The sequence below is a fragment of the Lynx canadensis genome, chromosome A3 (genome assembly GCF_007474595.2).
Source record: "Lynx canadensis isolate LIC74 chromosome A3, mLynCan4.pri.v2, whole genome shotgun sequence".
Lineage (NCBI taxonomy): Eukaryota > Metazoa > Chordata > Mammalia > Carnivora > Felidae > Lynx > Lynx canadensis.
Genome location: NC_044305.1, coordinates 133,994,532 through 134,021,420, shown reverse-complemented (window position 1 = coordinate 134,021,420; position 26,889 = coordinate 133,994,532). Strand labels below are relative to the sequence as shown.

The window sequence follows — 26,889 nt, the reverse complement described above, 5'->3', positions numbered from 1 at the left end:
ATTTCAGAAAGCAATCTGGAAGCTTTGGGTTACTTTACCAACAAGTAACTTGTGAGACTTTCTGATATTGAACAGTTTGTAGAGAGATTCGATGTCCATAGCCCAGAGACCATGAGTGCTATATGCAAACCGGTAAATGCAAAACCATTAGGGTTTTGAGTCTTTTGTAACCAAATATCAAAACTATTTGCTACCCAACCCGCCACCCTTTGCCACAGACACACACATCCTTCTTTGTGTGTGACACAAATCCACTTCTGAACGTATTTTCTTTGCTCAACGGTGCTTCACCTGAGGGCCTCCTTTGGGACCTAATGGACATGTTGTATTTGGACAAAAGCAAACATCTCCTTCCTCTCGGTATGAGGAACTGGCCACTGAAGACAAAGAGATACATAAAGGAAGCCCAAAGCCCATGGGGGAAAAAACAAAAGAGCCAAATGTTCAAAATTAAGGGCCTGTCGGGGAGAACGGTGGTGGCCCTGACCCAAGATCTGTATGAAGCGGTATCAAGAGTCCCAAAGAGAAATTCACCTAGCAAAAGTGATATTACCACAATTGCACCTGCAGGGGTTAAAGCAAGTTATACAAGTCACTCTGGTTTTACTCTCATCAAATTCTACATTATGTTCTAATAACCTCAGAATGGATCATTTAAAAATCAGAATTGAAAAAAAAAACAGAAGTTAAATACTCTTGGGGTGCCTGGGTGGCTCAGATGAGCATCCAACTCTTTTTCTTTTTTTTGACGTTTATTATTAAGAGACAGAGCATGAACAGGGGAGGGGCAGAGAAAGAGGGAGACACAAAATACGAAGCAGGCTCCGGGCTCCGAGCTGTCAGCACAGAGACCGACATGGGGCTCAGACTCACGAACTGTGAGATCATGACCTGAGCCGAAGTCGGACGCTTAGCCAACTGAGCCACCCAAGCGTCCCGAGCATCTGACTCTTGATTTTGGTTCAGGTCATGATCCCAGGGTCGTGGGATAAAGCCCCACGTCAGGCTCTGCACTGAGTGTGCAGCCTGCTTGGGATTCTCTCTCTCTCTCTCTCTCTCTCTCTCTCTCTCTCTCTCTCCCTTTGCCCCTCTACCCCACTCGCGTGTGCTCTCTGAGCATAATAAAAGAAGTTAAACACTCTTTATAGCTCTCAGCAGCTTCAAGTTCAGTTTCTGCTCTTCCGAAGGGTGGGGGAGTGAGGAGGGCAGTTGTTATCATCTGTGTTTCGATTTAGCTCTGGTGATACCACAGGTCCAACCACCAGTGGCTCAGACCTTCCTGGCCCCAGGTTTTTATACCCAGGCTACATTCTGGGAATGAGACCCGAACTCAGGGCAGTTCTGCTAGTGACCACAGAGGTTGGGACAAAAAAACGTGAGTTGTGGAAAACTGTCGTTGAAGCTATCTCTGCTTCTAATGTCAGTCGGTATTATCAAAGAAGATACGGCTACAAACAAAGGCTTTTGAGTTCTCTAAAGAAAGGTCCCAAATAAGTCCACTTCAAGCCAGTCCTTCAGATAGGTGAGGTGAGTCCCAAACCAGAAGCCCCAAAATAAACATGGGGGGTGGGGACCACTACAGTTTTCACTTCCACAAGACCTACAGTTGTAGTTCCACGTAGCCCTCGTGGTTACAGAAAGGGACCCAAGGTGGGTGGGCCGTTGGCCAAGGTTCTCCATCCGTCCCGCCCCACCTGCACACAGAGTCAGGTCAGCAGAGGAACTTCAAGGGCAGACTTCACCCCGAACGAAACTGGCTTCGAGCAAGACATTCTTCTTGATATCAGGACCCATTTCATAAAGGCTCAGAGCCCAGCTCGGGGACAAAGTCCCCTCTGTTTCCCGGTGTCTTTTCCAGATGGCCAACTATCTTCAATCTCTATTAAACAGAAAGGAGTAGGTGGTGCCAGGTAGTTTCCTCCAGATTTTCTTGTTTTCTTTAATACCCGGAAGATCTGGACTTCCAGAGGACTATAGAGCACAAAGATGGACAATTCTGTAATAATGGAAACAAGTCAGAGGCCGTCAGTTAAAAATCTTCCTTAGGTTTCTGTCCGGAGTAAAGGGAAACCAGGCTATTTTTGGCATTTTGATCTGTCCTAAATCTATCCACATTGATATGTTGGGAAGCAGCAGGTATAAGCACTTAATCATGAGAAACGTCCTTGACAAAGAAAGTTCATAATAGAAACTGAACAGGAAGAGAGAGCCCCGGAGAAAAGAGGGTGAGATGGCAGGAAGGAATGAATTACTTCCCCCTTGGTCAATCACTGAAATTCCAGCTTGGCTCCTGGGGAAGAAAGTCATCCCCCTACCATAAATAGGAACTGAGCCGTCAGAAAATACACAATCCTACCCCTTCGCGCCCTCAATTTTTAACCAGAAAGTCCACACCCCAAACCTTCCTCCCAACACTCCTAGGAAAAAGTGATCTAAAATGTATTCTTCTGAAAAAATCTGAGACAGCTGCAGTCACAAGACTCTTCAAATGGAAAGAAATAAATTGTTGCACAACAGAAGACTCTCAACCCTAACTGGAAGAGGAGAGAGCACAGCTGGCTGTTTTAATCACTTTGAAAATCTTGGGTCAAGTACCTCGGGCACCGTAGCATTCGTGTGTTCCCGCCTTCCTTCCTTCCGCTCCGACCAGCTGACACTCCCGTAGGACAGAGGCATCTAGGACAAACCACTACGTGACAGCATGGACGGTAATAACAGCTCCAGAGCAAGCCTGATGCGACATTCCCACCCCCGTCTCCTCCAAAGGGGCCAGAAACTGTTGAAGCAGTGAGAAGCTGTAAATAGTATTTAACTCCTATTGTTTCTTTTTTTTTTTTTAAGTTTATTTATTTTGAGAGAGAGTGTGAAATGGGGGAGAGACAGAGGGAGAGAGGGAGAGAGAGTGGGGGAGGGAAAGAGAGAGAGAGAAAGAGAGAGAGAGAGAGAGAGAGAGAGAGAGAGAGAGAGAATCCTAAGCAGGCTTCGAACCATCAGCACAGAGCCCGACGCAGGGCCCGAACTCACGAACCGTGGGATCATGACCTGAGCCGACGTCAGAGGCTTAACCGACTGAGCCACCCAGGTGCCCCCTTTTTTTTCTAATTAAGAAAAAAAAATTTTTAATGATCCCTCCCTCCTGAAGCCCAGGTAGAGCATAGAACCGAATCTGCGGGGGACGTGAGAAAAGGCTCGGGGACGTGGGCCGGAGTCACTCACACTCGATGGAGAGTGGAGGCGCTGCCTTGTTCATGGGCATGGAAACACACAAAATTTGGGGCAGTTGCTACAATTTGCTACATGCCTGGCACTTACCTGCAAAAGAGGGATGGCCTTGTGAGTTCCCCTTTTACAGGTGAGAAAACTGAGTCAGAGTGAGGCTGAGTAGCCTTGCAGGGACATACACCTAACCCGCAGCGGGCGCAGTCAGAGAAGCCGGGCACGGATGCCTGGGTGCGTGGGGTGGGCCCGCCCAACCAAAGAGAGTTCCAGAGGAAGGGCATGGCGTGTGCGGGGACTGCCCAGCCGATTCAGGAGACGGGATCACCGGGCGTCTGGACGCAGAGGGTGACCCTGAGGGTAGGGGAGCTTGCACGCACCACACCTCACTTCTTCCCTCCAGACATCTGCGAGAGGTGGAGTACAAGGAAAGGTTTGCTTTTCTTTCTGGAGAACACGGCACGGCCTTGCCGTGGCTTCAAGGCTCACAGCCAGCGCGACAAGATCTCAGCTGCCTCCCAGAGTCCGGGGTCCCCTGACACGTGCCATCGGAGGAGCCCGAACGGAGTCCCTGAGGCCTGGGGACTGGAGCCCCAAGGCAGGGACTCAGGGCAGAGCCGGAAAGAGACAGCTGGGACCGAACGGTAACGGCCACCCTTGCAGGCCTGCGTCCAAGGGCCAAGAGATGCTGAACCCGCTGCAGGCCCTCGAGGTTGAAAAGGGGTCACAACTGGCCAAAGCAGGCAACACGTTTCATGCAGCAGAGGGAAGGGTCCTCCTGGGCTGCCCTGCTGCTTTCGAGAGGGACAAGTGGCCAGGCCAAACAGGACTTGGAATCTCTTACACCTTAAAAATCAGCCTGTGCTCCTTAGGCCTGCGGCCTTCATCCCCAGGGAAGCCCTGAGCTCTCCCCGGGGGGCCGGGTAGGCATACTCCAGGAGGCCAGCTCCCTCTGGGGTCACAGCCTGCCACAGGTCACAGGGATAGCTCCAGGCAGAATTCGCTTACCCTAAGCAAGCTCCTTATAAGGAAATCTTTGTTTAGAATCAAAGAATCACGGGTCTCCTGTAGTCCCCATCTCAAACCCTGCTCTGAGGAGGTAAATGCTCCTGAAAAAAAAAAAAGAAATACTATCCAGCAGGGGGGCTAGGCAAATTTGCTCCGGGAGAGGAGTCCTTTGAATAACGGCTACTAGGCAAAAAAGCAAGGAGTGCTCAGTCAGAACAGACAGTGCATTTCGATAGGGAACAGCTAGTCTCAAACGCTCACTAGCCCCTGGGAAAGTGCCGAAGGAGGGTGAGAAGCAGGTCCCCCTAAAGCAAATCCGTGGGAGCTGGAAGTCCCCGAGACAAAGAAGCAAAAGGCCCACGCAGACCTGAAGTTCCCAAATCGAGTGTATTCCTTGCCAATGGAAATGAGGGGTGCCTAGAACTCCATTAGCTTCAACCTAATTCTCTCAGGCCCAACTAGGGGTCCAGCCCCAGGGTCAGGTCTCGGGGAACAAATACAGAGAGTTGCTGTCCAGGAGGCCCTGAGATCCTAGTGCACAGGTAGCAGAGGGCCCCGCCGGCCGGCCGTATGCCGAGGTGGGGTCCCGGCTGAGCCCACTTGCCCGGCCCTCCTCCCTTCCCACCCCAGCACCGCCGGTCTTCGCTGTTTCCGAGGTGTCCCCCCGTCAGCCCATCTCCCATCCGCCGTGCCCAGCTTTGGGGCAGACCCGGGCCTGGGAGGCGAGCTGGGGACTTCTGTCCCCAGAAGTTCCCTCCCGCCCCCGCCTGTCCCCATCCTTGACAAGCGCACTAACAGGCCAGTGGGGTCGTGTCCTGAAGGATGGTCTCCAGAGGGAAAGCTTGGGAGAGACCGGAGGGACGGGAATTGGCAGCCACTTGAGGCGGGGGCTGGGGGCAAGGGGAAGAAGACAGCAAACCGTGCCAGGTCTCCGGCCTGGGACACGGGATGCAGGGATGCCACCGAGAAAGATGCGGGAGGCTCAGGCTGGAGGAGACACGTATGGAGAACATAAGCTGTTAGCATGATAATCAGAAACGAGTCAGATGCGAAGCACCCGTAAGTCCACACTTGGAAGGAAACGGCTCCTTCCTGAACGAGCATCAGGGCACCCTTCCCCGTAAGTGTACTTTCGTGCCCCAGGGCATTGGCACTGCAGAAGGCTTTCTGGAGTATAAGGTGTATTTGGGGAGGGAAGGAAAGGTCAATTTTTTGTTTCTTTAGCACTGACAGGGAATAGCACTCTCTCGACCTGACGGGAAAAATACACGAGAAGAAGAAGGAAGTGTTTCCGTGGCCTTGAGTGCCGCACAGAAAGCCCCCTGAAGCTTTTTCTCTCTTGACACTGACTCTGTGGCCAACCCTACAACGGGGCATCTTTATCGCCTGAAAATTAAAGTCGTTATTTAAACACCTTCCCGGGGCGTGCTGATGTGTCTTCCAGGGCAGGAATTCTGGGCGGAGGGGGCGCCGAGCCAGACCCGGGTTCCAACCGCGTGATTCACGTGAGCGCGACTTTGCTTTCCTCCTGTGTGACACTGTGATAAAAGTCCCTGTCTTGCAGGGGCCTCGTAACAGCCAGCTTAGCCTGGCCTTGCCATGGGGAGGTGCTGTTCCAGGGGCTTTACGCGTATTAACTCGTTCCTCACACACACAGCAGCCTCAGAGGTGATGTTATGCCAGAGTCCCCACTTCACAGACCCCGTGACCTTCTGAGGAAGAAGGAATCCGTCTAAAGTATACCTTCCTCTGGGGGCGCCTGGGTGGCTCAGTCGGTGAAGCGTCCGACTTCAGCTCAGATCATGATCTCATGGCTCGTGAGTTCGAGCCCCGCGTCGGGCTCTGTGCTGACAGCTCAGAGCCCGGAGCCTGCTTCGGATTCTGTGTTTCCCTCTCTCTCTGCCCCTTCCCTGCTTGCTCTCTCTCTCTCTCTCTCTCTCTCAGAAGTAATAAAAACACTTTTAAAAAAAGATTAAAAGAATACCTGCTTCTCTGCTTATCCCGCACCCAGTGAGTTCAAATCCTGGAATCCCAGATGGCCACTGCTCACCTCAGAAAGCACAGCCCTGTCGGCCTCTGGCCCTTTGCTGCTCCGAGAAATCCTTATTATTTAAATCACAGCTTCTTCAGGACACCTGGGTGGCTCAGTCGGTTAAGCGTCCACCTCTTGATTTTGGCTCAGGTCATGATCTCCGGGTTCGTGAGTTCGAGCCCCACACTGGGCTCTGCGCTGTCAGTGGGGAGCCTGCTTAGGATCCTCTCTCCCCCTCTCAAGACAAACAAATAAGCTTTAAAAAAAAAAAAAAAAGAACATTTTAAATCACAGTTTCTTCACTGTTAGTCAACTTATCCTGGCTTCAGTTTGACTTTCCTTCTAGATTAGAAACCCCGTGAAGGCAGGGCTGTGTCGCCCTCTCCCTGCGATGTCCGCGACAGATAGCCTGTATTCCATGTCCCGCAAACATTGGTCGGTTTGTAAAAAATTGTTTGAAAATGCCGGAGAGCCCAGGATGAAGGGCTAGTACTAAGTAATTGGACTTTCTCTGCAAGAAATTCACATTCGTGAAGCAAAGAGGACCTCCCTTTAAATAGGCTGAACATTCTAAACGTGGTGACAAAAATAATGAAAATGAGAAATCACGGTATTTCTTCCTGTGCTTTGGCTCCAGCCGCTAAGCCAGGCCGAAGCTGCGCGCCCTTCTTGTTCCTGGATAATTCGTTCCAGGCTGGGTCCCCGGGACCCTCTCCTGGAAAGGTGGCCGACTACAATGAGCAGGGTCATTCGCGGAAGCTCTCCATGGGGGCCATCTTCCAGAACCAGAAATAGGACGGCTCCCTTCCCCTCTGCAGGCCACAGGCTTCCCTGTGGGTTTCTAGCTCGTCAGTTAGGTTTGGGGGAAGTCATGAGGTCAGCAGGCGGGAAGGAGGAAGTAAAACGCAGAAAGGAAGTTGAGGTAGGGAGGTGCGGACGGCTGTCTCTGGCCCTTCTGGAGGAGGTAATGACCTAATTTCTAAGATGTGAATGGCGGGTGTCTCTAAGGCAAAGATCCATGGGCCAAGGGGAGAAGCAGTGTGGGTCGTTGGATGGGGCACAAAGATGACAGTGCTATCACCTCACAACTCGGTCACGGGGCTCAAGGGAGTGACAACCATATGGCCCAATGGAAGCAGGCTGACCCCCCCCCCAACCCCCGCCCCGCCCAGGGGCTTCAGCTGCCCAGAGCTCCTCTGCCATTTCTCCATTTTGTCTTTTGTGGGGATCACACAAAACCGTCAGCCCAAGGTGATTGGGTGATGAGCATACTGCTTAGGGGTCAAAAGATCGAGGCCCTGGTCCCCTCTGTCTCTACTTAGTGTGCGACTTGGGTCAAGTCCCATCACCTTTCTGGGATTTACCTTCCTCCTCTGTTCCCACAACCTACTTGCGTGTGAAGTTCTACAGGGCTCTTTCAGCAAAAATCCCCTCTATTCCATGATAGAAATCCTGACATTCCTGGAATCAGAACAGCCTTCCCAAAAGACTCACTGTGATAGTCAGTTTTATGTGTCACCCTGACCGGAGCATGGTGTGCCCCAGATATTTGGCTAAACGTTGTTTCTGGGTGCGTCTGCAAGGATGTTTCCAGGTGAAATGAGCATTTGAATTGGTAGGTTCGGGAAAGCAGTCTGCCCTCCCCAGGGCGGATGGGCATCATCCAATCTCTTCAGGACCCAAGTGGAACAGGAAGGTGGGGGGAGGCAGAACTGGGCCTGACTGGTGGGCTAGGGCACTGATATCTGCTTCTCAGGCTTTCAGATCTGAACTGGGATCTACACGCTCTGCTCCCCTGAAGGCTCAGCCTGAATTCCACCGCGGGCTTCCCTGGGTCTCCGGCTTCCAGATGCCAGATCATGGGACTCCATAATTGTTGCATGAACCGATCCCTTTTAGATCTATCATCTATCTATACATAGCCTGTTGGTTCTGTTTCTCTGGGAAACCCTGACAAATACACCCATCAAGGGACCCATGGTCCAGATGACCCCATGAGGTGGTTTCCACTGTCCTCGTGAGAATGAAGATAACTTCTTGCCCACCAGTGTGGAGACACTTGAAGAACTCTGCCCTCCAGTGGGCCACGGCTGCCAAGAAGAGGCTTATAAAAACCAGCCCTTCCCTCTTCCCCCTTCCTTCATTATTTCCTTTGTGATTCCGGGTTATAATCCTATAGCAGATTCTCCATGATATCCATCCAGAACGCTCAGTATTTGTAACATGATCAGGCTGAATCGACCCAGAAATGGAGCCATGAGCTACTAGCTCACACGCATACCTTGTGAAACAGAAGAACAGTCTTCTCTGACTCGTTTAGAGAAAAAGTAAGACAAAGTCCGTGATTCCTCTTCCAGGGGCTCAGGAGTCTCTTTTTGTGGGTGGCCCAAACTTGACAGTCTAGAGCTCCTGTTCCAGCATCATTGGCTTCTCCTGGAAAAACAATGCCACCCCATCCTGTTGAGAAGTCTGCCCTTTCTCACAACATCCCATCGGAACTGATTAGCACGATTTTTGTACCAGTTCGTTTAGGGTAAAAAAAAGAATTATTCAACAAATGCTCCTGTAAAACTGCGCAGTATAGCAGGAAATTAAACTGCCCTTTGTTCTGGCACAGAGGAGGGCTGAGAGAAAGGAGCCCTGAATTCTAGAAACGCAGTCATCCCGGGCCGCCTCTGAGGCCGGTGTTAGTGCATTACTGCTCTGCAGAAGTATACAGTATATGAGCAACCACAGGACTTTTATTGTCTGCCTCCCTAATCTGTCCTGCTATAACTTAAAAAAAAAAAAAAAAAAAAAGAAGTTACAGCCTCTCTATAAAACTATTTGGTTTTAACTAGGCTGTTAAATTTGTTTGCTGAAGTCAGCTCTCAGCCGTCAAGAATTTCAATAGCACAGGGTGTCAAAGATAAATACTGCCATCAGTGTGTGGCAACCCCAAAAGGGAGATTATACGCTTTGGGAGACAGGGTACCATCCTGCTAGCAATGTTCATTTAGATTTTTTTTTTTTTTACACCAAAAGGCATTAGGTCTCTTCATAAATATTAACAAAAGTTTGTCGTGAAGCATAAGCCCCAAAGTGGGGGGGGGCAGCTGGCAGATTTTTGCTCCCCAGGTGTGGATCGTGTCTTTCTTGTTACTCCTGGGGAGGGAGGATATACTGGTGTCTGGTGGGTGGAGGCCAGGGATGCTTCTAGACATCCTATGGTGTACAGGACAGCCCCCACGACCGGGAATCCTCCTGCCCCGAGTGTCCACAGTGCCGAGGGTGAAAACCTTGGATGTACCAATTATAAACCGTCCTTCTTGTAGAAAATAAGAGAAATCGTCCTCTGTACTTGAGTACCTTGAGTGTACCAGTGCTTGGCTGAGATTACCTCCTTTAATTCTGCCTCTGTAAGAAAGAGTCTTTTCTGATATGACCTGGAAGGCTTGTTCTGCAAAATCCTAGCATGATCAAAAATTGCCAACCGCTTCAGCCAAAAATGCTCCTCCCTCATCTAATTTAACCCCACAGCAGTCTTCAGCACACCCACCGTATTCTGACCTCGGAAGCCCTGTCGTACTCTGTCCAACTGCTGCCTCTCTGGTCTCACCGTCTCTGTCTCCTTCGCTGACTTTCCCCAAGCCACTCGCTGCTAGAGCTCCTGAAGCCTCAAGTCCAGATGCCCCTCCTCTCCTGCTGGACCCTTTGTCTGGGAAAGCTCAGTCACACTCAGATCCAGCCACCTCCCAGCACAGACCCCGCAGAAGGCACGACTCAGCCCGAAGCTTTCTGCATTCCACATCCACCTCGGTGCCTGGCTGTCCTCTCCTTAGGACACCTCAAAGACAACTCAAACAGACACCTGAAACGCGATCTGAATCCATGACCCCCCTCCTGATCCTCGTCCCCTTTGAGCACCCTTTGGCCAGCTCAGGGAATGGCCACCATTTACCTGGTTGTGGGGGCGGAGTCCACAGGTCGTTCTTTACCCTTTGCTCTTCCCAATGGCTGGTAAGCAAACCACCGCCAAACCCTACAGTTGACACGCAGATCCATCCACTTCTTTCCAATCTCCATACCATACTCTTGCCCAAATTCCTTCCGTGTCCAACCTGGACAGCTGCAGTGGATGTCCACTAGCCTTCCTCCATCCACTCAGCTCTCTGACCTACAGCGGAAGGGATCCAGCCAAGTACACATCAAGTCGTGATAACCATCCCCGCTCCAACCTGCCCACATACTCACGCGCATGCACCTGCACAAACACACTCCACTGGAAGACCTTCTTCACTGGCTTTCTAGCACTCTTAAGGTAAAACACAACTTCTGAACTTGACGCATAAGACCCTATAGCTTCTGGTTCCTAGGATTCACTCTAAGACCTCCAAACACACTGGCCTTGCAATTCCTCCCACTTGCCTTACTTACTCCCTCTGACCACAGGGCCTTTATCCACGCCGCTCACTCTGCTGAGAACACTCTTACTCACCTTCTCCCTCATCAGCTCTCACCCCTCCTTCAGATCACTGCCCTGCATCTTTGCATGAATAGATGAATGACTTATGCTCTCCATTCGCCCTCTTCAGATATTTGATCCACTTTCGCAGTTTTCAAATTTAAGAACCGCCTCCCTAGGGAGAAACATGCCCACTTTTACAATTTTCCTTCCAACGGAGCAGTGATTCACCACCTCTCAGCACTGCACCATTTAATGCGTTCTCTCCCCTCTCCAATCAGCAGCGAAAAGGGCCATCCTGAGCCCTGGCCCCTCTGCAGTCTCCAGCATTTGTCTGGAGGCGAGGAGGCCTCCAGCCTTCAGCCTTTGGCACAAGAACGCCTCTCCTTTGGGATTGGCATGACTCTCACGAAGCCCTTGTGTTGTGCCAGTTTTCGGAGGAGAAACGCTTTTAAAATAAGCCTTAGAGTATCCCTTACGGAAGAATAATTGGCAACCAGTAATTACGCCATACCTGGGGAACACCGAGAGAATCTCAGCGCGGCCAACTCGTTTCCATAAAGGAAAAGTAGAAGATCCTGGAAATACACATGTAGTAAAGAAATGGGATGAAAAGGCAGCATAGCTCTTAAAATAGAGCACTCAGGAAAGCTAATCAAAGACAAGATGCTCGAGAAAATGTAAATTTTATGGTTTTAGTGGGGAAGGTAGTATGTGTCAGTTACCTGCCCGTAACAGGACAACAGTTCACTGCAAAGTGGTGCGTTAATAAATAGGTACGGTTGCTCTAATTTCCCATCTAAATTTAGATTCATTGCAGCGCACAGCTCAACAGCTCGATGTGCGTGCCAGAGAGGCCTTATTAAATTCTAAGTCGACTTTATTCATTTGGTCCTGCGCTTCACCGTGTGAGCTGTTTCGCGCAGCCCACGGTTTCATAGTTACCTGTTCGGTCGGGAATCGGTCTTAAATTATTTGTTCCTGGGAGCCCGACTGGATCGCGTTTAATTGCTCTGAAAAGAAGGCAGGAAGCAATGCTGAGCAGTGTCTGCCCCTGAGCGTTACCAGATGACGCCGTCTGGCGCGGGGCTGGCGGGTCTCAGCCAGAGGTAGAGTCCTCCCTTCACACGGAGGGGACCAGACCCAGGCCACAAGCTCGCGTCTGCCCTCGGCAGCACAGCGACAGGCTTACCTCCGGAGCACTATTCCTTCATCAGCCAGATGGGATCAGTGCTCCCGCCCAAACACAGCATCTAACACAGCGCCTGTCACAGTCCACCGGCCGTGGCCTTGGGTCACTTCCCCGACTCTGAATGCACCTGGCGTCGGTCTGGATGACAGTTTGCTGAGCCTTCTCCTCTCTGGACCGGGCTGCCCTCTGGCCCCTCTCTCCTCACGTTCATTCTCCACCAGTCTCATGCCTGCGGCTCCTCCTGCGTTGTATCAACTTTGGGGTTTGATGTAGTGGGTGATACCACAGCACCAGAATCGGGCACCTCTACTCCCAGACTGTAAGAGACAGGAGTTTCCAGAATCACCTTTGTTTCTTGGGGAATTCATTCTCCACCCGTGAGCCTCCCTCCCTCCCTTCTCCAGCTGCAGACCTGGCAGACGGAGCTTGAGGGGGGCAGGGGGCTGCTCTCCTGGGGGCCTGGCTGAAAGAGGGGGTGTCTTTAACCCACAGGGTGCAAAGCTGGAAGGCAGAGTGAAACCGGAAGTCCTGGGCACCAAAAAGCACATATTTAGGCCAGGAAAAAGTACGCTGAAGCCAGAACACCCCGAGGGGCCTGGTACAGACTTGGGTTGAAGGGAACCAATCAGAGATTGGGGGGGGGGGCTGCCTGGGAACAAGGGGAGGGAGCTGGTAAATGACAGGCACTCTGGACCCTCCTGAAAGTGAGGCGCCTTTACTGCCCTTCTAGCAAAGTCCCCAACATGTGCACCTGCACATTTGGGCCCCGAGGATCCCGGAGCATCTGCGCCTTGTCTCTGGGCCCCCACCCTCCCCCCACCGCAGTGGGGACAGGACCTGTTCCCAACCTGGGGTTCCAGACGCAGTGGCCAGTGGCTGCCCACAGGCAAGGATACGGGACCACCCTATAACAGGGCTCCCCTGTGAACCCACTCACAAAGCGCCACCATTCCCGTGGAACAGAATGCGCCAGCCAAGTGCACTCAGAGGAAGGAGGGTGTTGTCTTTCACATCTGCAGTCATCTCCGCTTCCAGCACCAGGGCGCCTGCAGCAGGCTGTCTGTTACTCCAGGGGGCTGGGACAGCATCCCTGAAGCTGGGGTGCTCTGTGACCTCTGCAAAAGAGGTGACCTCAGTCCCCACCGGGGTGCTGGAGCAGTCCCTGTAACGACTGCAGACGCATCCTGCCCATGGCTTCTGTTTTCATTCATGACTCTCACCAGCTCATTTCAGTAAGTTTTCAGGCACCATTTGGAGAGAGCGTAACTCAGTAGAACAAATCTCTTCCCTCCTGCCCCTTCCATCCAGATTCCTGGTCGTGGGCCAACTGGCGATGGTAAATCAGAGATTTGCCCAGTGCCTTTTATCCTACCAGACTGTGTCCCTTCCATCACCTGTCCTGGGGGTAGGTGGCCCTGTTGTCCACAGATCCCTTGGTTATCAGCATTTCCTGACACAGACAGGCTCTCTTTTTGAGTCGGCTGATAAATCTTGGACATCCGCGGAAGACAGACAGACATCCAGGGTCTCTGCTCCAAATCCACTGGTTGGAAACTTGATGTTAGCCTCCTTTTCTAACAGAAACTCTGCTCTGCCCTTTGGCTTAGGTACTATCTACTTGGCATAAATGGAGGGAAATCAATGAACTCTTGACATTTGGGCATCTGGTGTGAAACAGGGTGCCCTTCCCCAAGACCAACCCTGGCTTGGTCACTTTGGAAACAAACCCAGTTATTCCCCTTACCCCCAGTCCCCAGTGATGGAAAAGATCTGAGTGGGAGGAGTACTCAAGAGGGAAAACGATCATCTCCCCAATGGCTCAAAAAGAAATGGTCCAGACATTTAAGAATCTTATCAACGAAGCAACACCGAAGCGTAAGGGTGTCCACTGGAGAGCCACTTCGCGGTGTGCCTGGGCTCCCCTTAAATTACGACCACAGTTTGACCAATGACGTCTGAAACCAAGCCTAAGAGAGGCGGTAGCAGGAGATCCTGTCTCGAAGCGAGTTCCTACAATAGAAACCCACCAGCATTCATTCCAGGCATTTTCCCACCCACATCTATTCTCGAGTCTGATTGTGTGTGTTCGCTCCTTTCCTCTTAACTTCCCCCACTTCCTTGTCCTTTCTGAGCATTCCCGGCTTTCACTTTCAATCCTAACCCTCCTCTCTTCTCGGTGACGTGTGGCACCGTCGTGCCAGGCAGCAAACACAGGTGAGTTGCCTTTTCCTCTTGGGGATCCCAAAAACGGTGTCTTTGAGCAGACTTTTTGAACCTGTGTCTGAGCCAAAATCTTCACTAGGAATGGCCTCAGTATCTGAAGCTGTCCTGTGAGGCTGGTGGCCTGCCATCCTTTCGGGCTGTGAGCCGCGGCCCGCCATGACAAGAGGGGCTCTGGACGGTCCCAAGCTTGCAGTTCCCTTGCAGTTCACTCCCCTCGCACAGCCCTGACACACCAGTCAGCCCCCTCCCTGTCCCCGGCCCGAGCTCATGTCCATTCGGGCTGGAGGCTCCAAGCTGCCCATCTGGCCACACTCCGGGGCATCCTATGGCCAGCTTCGTGCTTCCACTCGTCACTGCCGTGCGACTCACGTGTCCTCGTACTCCCAGCTCCTCCTGACGTCACGATCTCTCCCACGGCTGCCAGCAGCTTGTTCCCACGAAGTGACCTCTCCCGTCCTCGCTTTCTGGGATCCAGCGACGCCCTGAAAGCACTTCTGGGGCCTCGAGATGGGAGCTTTTTCATGAGCTCCACTTCTTCTAGCTCCCAACATAAGCAGAGTGACCTTCCCAACCCCTACTTGAACCATCCAAAGAAAGTCCGATCTGATCTACCTGGTTATGTTAAATACAGATCCCAGCGACGGTACCAATTCAGGTGACTGGAAAAGGTAACATCGAGTCAAAGTTCAACAGGTGTCACCCTAAAAATCAAGAAGGACTTAAGGAGAGGTCACTCTCCCTCTCCACACCTACCACCCACATGCGTGGGACAGCAAAGCCAATGAGGGCCTCTTGTTCTGTCCTCACAGTGAGGTTATCTTCACTCAAGCCGCATCTATCAGTTAATGTGAATATTTGAGAAGGTTTTATTGCGTGTGAACTCAATTGCCCATTAATCCTAGGACGGGCTCTAAGAGGTCAGCATGATCCCTCCCTGCAAGATGGCACCATTAAAGAGAGCCACCTAAAACAAATCTGCGGCATATAAATTAATTTAAAATTGAGCAGGGTAGATTTACATTCGGAAGATAGTAAGATTAACTAGAAGGAACTGAGAGAGAAAACCAACGTGAAACCCGAGTGAAAAAAGCTTTAAAAAAAACATACAACCGTGAGAGAGCTGAGTCATCTCTGAGACAATCTCAAGGCCCCAGGGAAAGTTCCAGCACGATTGAAAGAGGGAGGTCATACAATTCTCTTCTATGAGCCAATCAATTGCATCGAGCCCGGTGGCGATGGTCACCACTGGGCTGGTTCAAAACACCGTCACGTGGAATAAAGGCCCTGTCTTTCTTTGATTCTGACCCTGTGTTTTCGCACCGATGTATTAAGCCGACCAGAAATCCCAGCAGAGAGAGGAGACGTGCTGGGTGGCTTTTGACTTGGATTGTGGCGGTGAGGCTTCACTACGTGTAGTACAAAGGCACAGGAGGTTCACATTCAGATCGTCTTTCTGTTCTGAACACCCAAACATCAGTGTCTTTGGCCCCGAGAGTAAAATCTACGGTGAAGACGATGGGAAAGTAGCCAAACACACTATTTCGCCACGATGCCCCGTGAAAGGCAGAAAGCCCACCGGCTCACCGAATGCTGAAGGTTCCTCTCACCCAAGATCTCCCAGATCTCTCCAATGATCGTCCTCAAGTGTTGGGAAAAACGACAGAAAGCACAATTTAAATACGTGACTTAGTGATTTTTTTTTTAAATGCATCTGAGGTTCTTTTTGAGGGTTCTGAAATTTCCAAAGCAGCTGCACTCCTCGGTCCTGCTGGCATCGGGGGAAACATTGTCAAATCCGTATATGGAGCTAAAAATGCCTGTGTGAAAACATCTTTTTTCCTATTGTTGAGTGAAAATTCCATGAGCAAAAAATTCTTGCACTGTGTCCAGTAGAAATATGTATTTTCACTGAAAACATTACCCCAATGAGCTTGCTTTGAGATGTTTACGTTGGAAATAAGTAACCGAAACACACGCCTGCTCTCTCCTTGCCTGTCACCCCTCCGTCTTATCCTTCACTCTTTATTAAGAGACGGGGAGTAACCTGGCAGAAAATCAGCAGTGACAAATGCATCTGCTCTCTTCTCGGTCACAGGGAGCCTCTTCGATGTTATCCTACATCTGCAACACAGCCGTCTTCTCCCCCACGGTGCCTCTCTCTTTAAGGAACAGCTTAGAAGGTTCTGACTTGTAACTGTGGCAAAGGCTCTTGGCACCCGCTGTTTGCAGACGTTGGCCCAACTGGCTGAAGTGAGTCTCTGCTCATTTACCGGCCAGTTCGGGCCTCAGCTGCGGTTTTCAGCTTTGATCAGAGCTGAAGCCCATATCACTGTAGCATCATGTGTGAGCCTGGGCCTGGGAAGACCCAGAAAAGCACAGGAGGGGCACGGAGCAAGGCTGGGCCACCTGCTCCCCCATTAGGATGGGAGGAAAGGGTACAGCTGACTGCCCCGGGGAGAACCGGGTGTGTGTGTTGGGGGGGGCGGGGGGGATGAACCAGGGACGACTGGAGAGGGGCTTCGAGGGGGACTAGAATCCCACCCCACGTTGCTGCCACTTACGTGCCTGCACGAGTTACAGGTACCGGGCTTGGCAGTTAGAGAAGAGTAAGAACCCAGCCGTCCAGGACGTGGAGTTTGGGGAGGACCCAGGCACACAGAACAGCTAATCTTAACATGTCGGGCTGATGGAGTCAATTCTAACATGTCAGGCTGACGCGGAAGCAATAGAAAACCCAGGGAACATGCAGGGAAGGAACAGAGAAGCAACAGGATAGCCCGCAAGGATAGCTCAGTTGCAAAATCACCTATAAAGGGGAAAGGTGGGGGAAAGAAGCTTCCAGGACCTTTTCTCCCTTCATTCAAATCCAATCACTGAGCACCTAATGATACTAATATTACATGCCTGCTACAGGCAGGGCACACAAATAAATAAGGAAGAGTTTCTGCCCTCCCGACCTCCTCACCCCCCGCCCAGGACATCAAGACCGAAACACGAGTGGAAAGAAGTTGAGAGTTATTTGATTGTGCAAAGCAACAGGGGACTGTAAAGACGAGAGGGATCCCGTGTGACCGGAAGAGTCTATAGAGCTTCCCAGAGAGGTCGCCATTTATCATGAGCCTCCCGGGTGAGTAGGATTTCAACCTACCAAGATGGGAGGTTGGTTTGGGCTTGAAGAAAGCCAGGCACAGAGCTCTCTTCCCTTCCTGGAGGTTTGAAGCAGGAGGTCTCACAGGCTGTGGGCCGTGCACCTTGCGTTCACATCCTGTGCCCTCTTAAGACAGGGTGATCTTGAGACATGGTCTCCCTGCCCTGCAAGGAGGGCAGGGCATCAACGTTCAGCAGTTATGGGTCAGCGGTCAGACCGGGAACCTGGGGGGCGGGCGTTCCCAGGTGAAAGAGAGCTAGACTTCCCCCTGACTTGTACCTGTTCCTCCCTGCCCCGGCCCTCATCAGGGTACTGCCCTGCCCTCTTCGTGCCCTAAACTCCACCCGGCCCCAACTCCCCCTCCATGCTGTGCAGCCTCGGGCAAGCTACTTAACTGCTTTCTGCCTCCAAGGGCCCCTCTGTAAACTGGGGACGACTGACAGCAGTCTCTCATAGGGTCCTACTGAGGCTGAAAGGGTGTAGTGCTTCGTGGGGCACTTAGCACACACGTAGTCACTGTTCACAGACACAGTCACTGTGGGTTGCTGCGCCCCTCCCGAGTGATCTCATCCGCACCACGATTTCCTCATCGTTTGCAGGCTGAGAGCCCCCAGCCGGTTCCCAAAGCGCTGGCGCTCTCCAGGCCACCAGCCGGCCAAACCACGAGTCTGGGGCACATCGCCCTCACTCCTGCAATGCCGGCCGCTACCCCGGACTCGTCAGACCCGCTGAAAACAGAACTCAGTATCTTCGCCAACCTTTCCTCTTTTGCCCCTGATCTGGGTAATGACATCACCATCTGGCAATTACCCCAAAGAGAACTCAGATGCTCCTCCGAGACTTGCCCTTCATCGTCCAGCCAGTGAATAGACCGGATTTACTCAAAACCTAAACTCCTTTCCACCCCAACTGCCACTGGCTTATCATTTCTCCTCTGTCCATCCCCTCTGCCTCCAGGCTGCGTCACCCCCAGCACGTCTCCCACCCCACAGTCAACACACATGTCAAATCATGTCATCTCGTGGTTAAGGCCTCCCACGCTTCTCCACGGCTCTCTGGATAATGCCTGTACTCCTGCCAGTGCACAAGGCTCTTCATCGTCTCATCTGCCTGTCTGGCCCCGTCTTCGTAATGGCCAGCTTCACATTTAGCACCGAGCAGGCTCTCAGTAAATAACTGTGGAATAGGGTGCCTGGGTGGCTCAGTCGGTTAAGCGTCCGACTTTGGCTCGGGTCATGATCTCATGGTGCATGAGTTTGAGCCCCGCGTCGGGCTCTGTGCTGACATCTCTGAGCCTGGAGCCTGCTTGGGATCCTGTGTCTCCCTCTGTCTCTGCCCCTCCCCTGCTTGTGCTGTCTCTCTCTCTCTCTCTCTGTCTCTCTCAAAAATAAATAAACATTAAAACAAATTTTAAATAACTGTGGAATGAATGAAACAATGAATGAATGAATGAATGAATGAATGAATGAATTTTCCATAGGCTCCATAAGAACCTTTCCTCTGGCCCTTCTGAACTCTTTCTGGTTCTCTAGACACATCATTCCAGAAGACAGGCCTTTTGCTTGCCTTCGTAAATTGTCCAGCTGGCTCCCTGCTTAATTTTCAGCTTCCCAGGCCCTCCTCAGGCCAAGATGGGTGCCCCTCTGGGCCTTCATAATACCCCAGGTCTGTCTCCCCTTGCAAGGACTATTCCCCAAGAGCGGTTCATTGCTGGTTATCCTACTAATCTCAGAGTCCAGAATCATTCACAATTATCTAGAAGTCTCTGGAATAATGCCTAGGCACCGCCTGGTCTGAAGTAGGCATTCCATTAATGATTTATGAACCCAAAAATGAATGGATCAAACGCCAATTGTATAGTATAAACAATAGCAGCGAAGGGAGAAATCAATGTGGCATCTTTTTTTTGTTTGTTTTTCCTTTTGGCTTTATTTCTGTGGGACCCTCGGTGCCACATTCTGTCCCACAAGAATAGAATGGACCATGGTTTCCCTCCATTTTCTGCCAGACCTACTTCCTGCTGCTACATTGACAGACTCTTGGAAGACCTACCTTTCCCTCAAATTTCTCATGCTGATTAAGAACTATAATTGCCACAGTTTAGCGCAGAGAAAGCCAACCAACATTCACTAGCGGACTTCAGACGCTGACAGTTGAAATGGCCAGGAAAAGTTCATCAAGCGTGGGGTAATAAAAAGCACAGGGGAAAATCAAGACAGAACGACTCCCTCGGGCATTGCAAGAGCAGGCCTTTGTGAGGAAACATTCCTCAAGGATCTGGGGAAATTACATTATAAAATGCAACAGACAGCCAGACAGAAAAACAAACTCCATTATAATATCACGGGGACACAGACATTTCTCCTGGCTGCAAACGCACCCCAGAGCCTCTAGTCAGGCAGGCTGCCCAGATGCACCCCGATGCCCAGGCGTTTCCCACCACCCCCCATTAAGCTCTAAAGATCATTTTTATTCTCGCCGCATCGACTTCGGAGGGCGTGAGGAATCAGGCAAGTACACTTCTCTATTCTCAGTTTGCAACGGAAAACTGGTCAAGAAACACCAGGCACATTTTGACGCTTCGGGGTTTTTTAAGGAGCCAGGGGTCAAACAATTTGGTCACTATACTATGAATGACTTGGAAATAAACAGGATTGTTTTCCCACACAAGGTCAGCTGTAAAGATGCAACTTTTAAAGTGCAAATAGCGGGGCGCCTGTGTGGCTCAGTTGGTTAAGCTTCCGACTTCGGCTAAGGTCTTGATCTCACGGTTCGTGGGTTTGAGCCCCACGTCGGGCTCTGTGCTGACAGCTCAGAGCCTGGTGCCTGCTTCAGATTCTGTGTCTCCCTGTCTCTCTGCCCCTCCCCCGCTCACACTCTGTCTCTTTCTCCCTCTCGCAAAAATAAATAAACATTAAACGAAAATGCAAAGTAAATGCAATATGCAAATACAAGGAAAGACTGTTCCAAAAACTCTGTGCTCTGAGTAGATCATTCGCATAACATAGTGTCCAAAGTAGGCCATTTTGGGGAGCAAACAGAGAAATTATTACTAATTTCACCTGGCCATCTGGGTCTTAACCAATACTGGCCAGGCAAACGAGTAAGCACAGTTACCACTCCGAGCGGTGTGCCCTGTGACTTAAATCCTTGGTGAAGAGGACGAAGTGTACCAAGGTTATAAAGGCCAAAACCGACTTTCTTTTTAAAGACGCTCTCCCCAGACTTGGTGCTTTGCCCGTTTTCCCCGATGCCGTTTCGACCTAAATTGCATGGGCATTTCTTATCAGCAAAAGCAGGCAATAAAATCCGGGCAGGACTGGAGGAGAAATGGGCCAGTGCTCTTGTGAAATCCTTTCAACACACCAGCATGCCTCTACAAACAGGAAAACATTTAGCAAGAGGTGTGCAAGCGAGTTAGAGATGGAACCAGATGATTCAAAGGTAGGCGACCGTCATCTGGCAGGCATCCGCGTGTCTCCCCTTGAAAAATAAGCCCATAAAAGTGAAGCTTTGCCTCACGTGTCTAAGTGTCTCTGCATGGCGAAAAATAATTTGTATTCGAATCCGGTGATGTTGAAAAAGAGGTGAGAAACGGATACAGAACATGTGGCAGCTTCAAAGCTTCCCTCAGAACCTCAGAGCTGGCCAATCCCCCGGCGCTGCTCTTGTCTGCTACATCAAGGACAAGTAGATTGAGATGGGCTTTCTTCAAGCCCAGCCTCTCCCCCAAAAAAGAAAGCACCCTAAAAAGTCTGAAGTCAGGGACACCATGATTTTAAAAACCCACAAAATCAACAGGGCTATCTTCAACAGCTTCTTCTCGAATTTTTACTCCTGGATCTCTCAACAAAAACAGAAGAAAGGAGGGGAGACCAGGGGGCTCATCGGTTAAGCGTCCAACTCCAGCTCAGGTCACGATTTCATGGTTCATGGGTTCGAGTGCTGTATCAGACCCTCTGCTGTTCTCTCTCTCCCTCTCTCTCTCTCTCTCTCTTTCTCTCTCTCTGCCCCTCTCCCGCTCGCACATTCTCTCTCCCTCTCAAAAATAAATAAACATTTAAAAAAAAAAGAACATGAAAAAAAAAATACACCTGAGTCCCCTAGACCCATGGTCAAATGCAAACCAAAAGGAGGGAAGCGCTTCCCAGCACCTCACACCTCCACCTTGGTGTGGTCACCTCTTGATGACACTCCTGGTGTTGGAGTATCATGTGGGTTAATGAGGAGCGCCTCGTCAAGAGGTACACGGTAGAGGAAGAGGAAGCGTTTCTCTCCCCAGCGGCACGGCCATGGCCAAGCTATAAGCCCGCACGCCCACTTTAAGGCAGCCTGCGTAGTGCACGCGGAATGCTCTGGGCTCCGGGCTCTCCCTCTGGGCTCAGCAGATCTACTGACCTTGAGACAAGGCTGGCATTCCAGGACTCTTCGGATGGAGACAACGTGCAAAAAGCAGGCAGCTGGGAGAGCGGTCACTGTGGAAGCACACCTATTGTTAATACACCTGTTCTGTGTGGGTCAACGTGATGGAACTAGAACTTCCCTGAACTCTGTTTTCTGTGGGCTGTCCCCCCAAAATCCATTCATCCTCCAAAACATGGCCTCCACCTCTTCCCCTTCCCCAAGCATATTTCACACGTTGGCAAAGCAAAACCTATTAATGTGAAGTAAAGTAAAATTTCACTAACTCAGAACCCACTGGATTGAAATCATTGGTACTAGGGCAGAAGCCTAACTTTGCACACCTACCTTGTGTCCCTTCACACCGCAATTTAAATTTATAAACAGTATGGTGGGGGCGGGGGGGAGTCAAACACATCAGAGAATCCATTGTTTCCACACATCGGAGGCACTCACTCGCAAATAACTGTCACAGGAAGTAAGTCACTGTTAAATATTTAGTATCGTAGCTCCCTAAAGACTCTTAAAGGGCAACATTTCTATCTTTCTTGTATTGCTGTAACTCGTTCCAACAGCCTAAACTCCGGTTGATCCCTGAATTATCACAAATGAGTGCCACCCCATTCAGTCTGAAATGAAAAGGGTCTTATGGTTCAAGAACTGGATTTTGCAGTGTTAAGTAGTCATCTCCAGGAAGGTGGTGGTGTGGATGGAGCCACTTTTTATTTCTGAAAATGAAGATCCACACATTTGTGGTTTCTCAGCTACTGAGTGCTTTCTTTGTGTCCAATGCCCTGCTCTGTGTCCTGCAGGAGCCACACAGATGTAACTGGGGAAGAAAGAAACTTATGAAAATAATCCGATCCCAAATTCTATGCTACTGAGTCCACACAAACTAGAAAATCTCAGAAAGGCAAGAGACTCAGTAGACTACTCCCCTGAGTCAGGAGGCTGCTTCAAACCCCCAAGACACTGTACAATCAGGGAGGCCTCACTTACACCTCCCTTTACTGTCTTCCTGAGCCTTCTGCAACATGCAACTTAAAGTCACCTCCATAGGGTCCCCTTTGGGGTCCTGGCCCTCTTGCTCCAATTATAGCATCAGCCTTCCTGCCACGGGCCTGCACACTGGACATGCTTCTGCTGGTCAGGCCTCACAACCCTGTGTGTCTGGCTACCCTCTTCACAACTAGCCGTGGACCAAGCCTGTGCCTCTGGGAGTTCTCAGCATCTTGCCCTGAAACAGGCACAAATCAAATAGTGCTCAATAGTGCTTCCTTAAATGGATGGATGGATGGATGGATGGATGGATGGATGGATGGTAGATGGTTGGATGGATGGATGGATGGATGGATAGGTGGATGGATGGATGGATAGGTGGATGAATGAATAGGTGGATGGATGGACGGACGGATGGACGGATGGATGGATGGATAGGTGGATGGATGGGTAGGTGGATGGATGGATTGATGGATGGATGGATGGATGGATGAATGGAAGGATGGATGGATGGATGGTGGTTGGATGGATAGGTGGATGGGTGGGTGGATGGATCGATGGATGGATGGTAGATGGTTGGATGGACGGATGGATGAATGGATGGATGGATAGGTGGATGGATGGATGGATAGGTGGATGGATGAATAGGTGGATGGATGGATGGATGGATGGATGGATGGATGGATGGTGGATGGATGGATGGATGGATGGATGGATGGATGGACGGATGGATGGATGGATAGGTGGATGGATGGATAGGTGGATGGATGGATTGATGGATGGATGGATGGATGAATGGAAGGATGGATGGATGGATGGTGGATGGATGGATAGGTGGATGGGTGGGTGGATGGATGGATGGATGGATGGGTGGATGGTGGATGGACGGATGAGTGAATGCACTGTTTCCCTGTGTTCTACCTTTTTGTGGAATCTTTCTGGCTTTCAGAAATTAAGTGGCCAATCAGGGTTGCCACACTTTTACCCCACAGCCTCCCTGCATCAGAGTTTTGTAGCTCTGTGGGACGTAAACATCATTTTTAAATGTCAGCTTTACCAGATGGTTGTAAAAGTGTGCTCACTCCCCGGAGTGGAAGGGCCCCCACATGAGTGGACAAGCAGGCCTCTGCTTTCTGCGACCCACATCTGCAATGTCTCGGTGGTCTTTACATCGTGTGGGACTGTGCCCTGCAGCCCACTGGCCTCTTCCAATGGCCACCTCATCTTCAAGCATCTGGGATCACCACCATGGCAACAATATTTCTTACTTGATATTCCTGTTCACAGCAATAGTTTATCTTCTGGAAAGAGGAAATCCAATATTGTCAATAACTCCAGCAGCAGAACAGAGTACTGATGTTCTCAAGGTGGGCTTATGTCAAGACCCTCTAAAATATGGCATGAATTACTCAGCCCATGAATGCAAACAATGCGTGACTACATAAGGAAAGGATTTCTAACAGCCTTTCTTCCATATATATTTTAGTGTTTTCACTTATCTGAACCAAGCAGTCAGCTGGACTTAATATCTCTCTGACTTTAGTTTTTCTGTTATCCTCCCTGATACATCTGTTGCCAACAAACCTGTATCCCAGCTCCAAAATCTTATTTTAATTGAAAACTAATCAGTCCTTAACCTCTCGTAACTTCATGTGGTTGATCCATTTATTTCCAAAGTTTGAACCACTCCTTAACCTTAACCAGGTTCTAACTTTCAGTGTCAGATTAAACTTGACTTTGACTTGTGCTTCAATTTAAGAAAAAAAAAAAGTCTTCTAAAACCACTCACTCTGCCAACACATGGCGATGCTTAACAACTGGCCTGGGAAATTCAGAGTCCCCTGTGTGCCGCCACCAGGGAGACGTGATTGCCTGCGCCCTCCCCTCTCCCACACTTCCCTTTGGCCCTGTGCAGGCAAGACACCCCAAAGTTGGCCTCTCGCCCCCAGAAGGACAGAGACTCCAACAGCACCCAACTTCCATGATCCCTGCCACCCCTTCAACACCCCTTCTCCTCTGTCAGTTGGGTCGATCACATCCTAGGCTGACTATGGATGAGCAAGCTGAAATCAGAATCTCAAACAACACGGGGCCAATATGGCCCATGGGAAAAGCATCCCAGTCATCAAATCCAGCTTTGAACTCTGCCTTTCCTGCTTACCAGCTGTGTACGCCTTGACGAGTGACATCACTATTGTGTGCCTGAGTGGAAAAGGGCACCAGTAATAACATCTACTCCCCAGGAAGACTGCGGACAGTCATTGTGATGATATAACTAAGGCATCAGAGGCTGGCATACAATAAACACTCAATACATGGGCACTTCATCTACCTGCCTGCCTACCTGTCTCCAAACATCCATATCTATCTAGATCTTTCTCCTTGTAATGGAGTTTCGGCTCCTTGGGAGCAGATACCATTCCCAATTCACCCTTTGACCCATCGGAGAGGGTAGCTGCTAAGCATTAATCGATTTAACATTGTTAAATTCACCCTTGAACTCAACTTTCTGTCCTTTTAAAACGATTTTAATTACTAGAAGACATCGCTAAACAAACATAGGGGCTTCTCCTTTCTCTTTGCATACTTGACTTGCAGGGAGTTTTTAAACCTCTGTATGTAATCTTACTTGTTGTGAGGACATTTGTAACCCAGAGTAGCATCAGGCCTGGGGACTAGCCCAGCAGAGAGCTGCCACAAAATACTGGTACTATCCTATGCACGGATGCTGTCAGTCCCCAATCGTGCATGCATGCACACACACACATACACGCACACACACACACTGGGGCAGGGCAGCCAAAGTGAACTACTGAACCATAATTGATGCACATCTTATTTTTGTGAATGCTTCACGCACTATCACCCATGGACTCCACTGTACCTGGGAAGGCCAATGACCTATTTATTTGAGCAAGCGTTAGGAGGCAGAGGGTTGTTATTTATATGTTTCGGGTAAAAAAAAAAAAAATAGAATTTCTCCTAAAACACAGAGGCAGCTGAAGTCAAAGTAAACTTCTTGGTTTGAAACAGCTGGGTAATTATTTGAAGCATGGACTTCACACCGTATATGAAAGATACACGTCAAAGGAATCTTAGCATTGGAGGCATTTTCAGCAAAATGCCTTTGTGTTGACTATATGCATGTGCCACAAAACGTGTGGGTGGCAAAAATAAGCCCCAGTCTCATCAGAGGAGGGCCTCCATAGAACAAGGACACTGAAGTGATATTTTGGCATTCAATGATGGCGTCGGGCACACTGGTACTGTCATGGAAGCTTGTACAGTGGGCCATGGGGCAGGGAACGGTCCATATGAGTTTGCAAAGAACTCTATAAATGGGGTCCATTTAGAAAAATAGATCAAGTGAAAATTCAAGGCTCACTCAAAATCACACTTGGACTGTGCCTACGTGTTCCCGACCAAAACCATTCATGAGAAACCCTGAGAAAATGTGCTCCAGTCATCCTGCCTCTGATGTTATTGTTGTTGGTTAGGGGTAGCAGACCCAGAGGCAAATGTCTGGCCCAGAAGTGACATGTCTTGTCTCTCACCAGTTTGTCCCCAAAGGACTGAATCTACAGGGGGGGGGAGAGAGATTCCCGCAGCAGATTTCCCAAAACAGAGGCCAGCACCCCCATTACCACCAGCAAAGGAATATGAGCTTCTTCTCTCTTAGACCGCAGTGCTCTGTCTCATTTCTCTCCACCAACATGTTTCCATTTGATCAGCAAACACTCCAGTGTGGTCGCTGTGTTCAAACATCAGGCTGGAAACAGCAGAGCGAAAAGACCCCACCCTCAATGACTGCAATCACTTGAGTCTTGATGTTGAGCTTAAGTAACAAATTACTCAAAGGCAAGCAAACTACAGGAACAAAGATGAAACTGGAAAATCCAAACTGAGCTCTTCCTGTTCTGCTTCTTCTCCTAGACCAGAAACGTTTCTCTTTGGAGCTCTCTGCAGGTCTGGGCATGGTGGTTCTTTGTGCCTGAGCTACAGGTGTTACTGCCTCCGCTCAGAAAGTACCTCCTTCCCCATCGCTCAGCCCCAGACCTCCCTTCAACAAGCCAGAGAGTGCAGCCAGGTCAACGTCGAGGGCCTTCTGCTACTCCAAGCTCCACTGGAGCCCATGACTGAGCCCCATGACCTCTGGTGGGAATCCCTCCCCACGCTTGTTTTATGGCGTCATGCTTCAAGTGTCCTCACCCACCTCTTCCAACCAA

At 50.3% G+C, this 26,889-nt stretch overlaps 2 long non-coding RNA genes across 2 annotated transcripts; both read right to left on the bottom strand.

Annotated features, from left to right (window-relative positions):
• Nucleotides 1-1,065: 1,065 nt before the first annotated feature.
• Nucleotides 1,066-6,411, bottom strand: LOC115511153. Its single transcript, XR_003967965.1, has 3 exons — nt 6,275-6,411; nt 2,596-2,776; nt 1,066-1,996 (listed from the first exon to the last, which is right to left on the bottom strand). It is a non-coding gene; the product is annotated as an uncharacterized LOC115511153 (long non-coding RNA).
• Nucleotides 6,412-6,476: 65 nt separating this feature from the next.
• LOC115511152 lies at nt 6,477-21,822 on the bottom strand. The gene is made up of 8 exons (XR_003967964.1): nt 21,662-21,822; nt 11,893-12,209; nt 11,646-11,713; nt 11,215-11,278; nt 10,734-10,875; nt 10,197-10,412; nt 8,538-8,689; nt 6,477-6,512 (listed from the first exon to the last, which is right to left on the bottom strand). It is a non-coding gene; the product is annotated as an uncharacterized LOC115511152 (long non-coding RNA).
• Nucleotides 21,823-26,889: the final 5,067 nt, after the last annotated feature.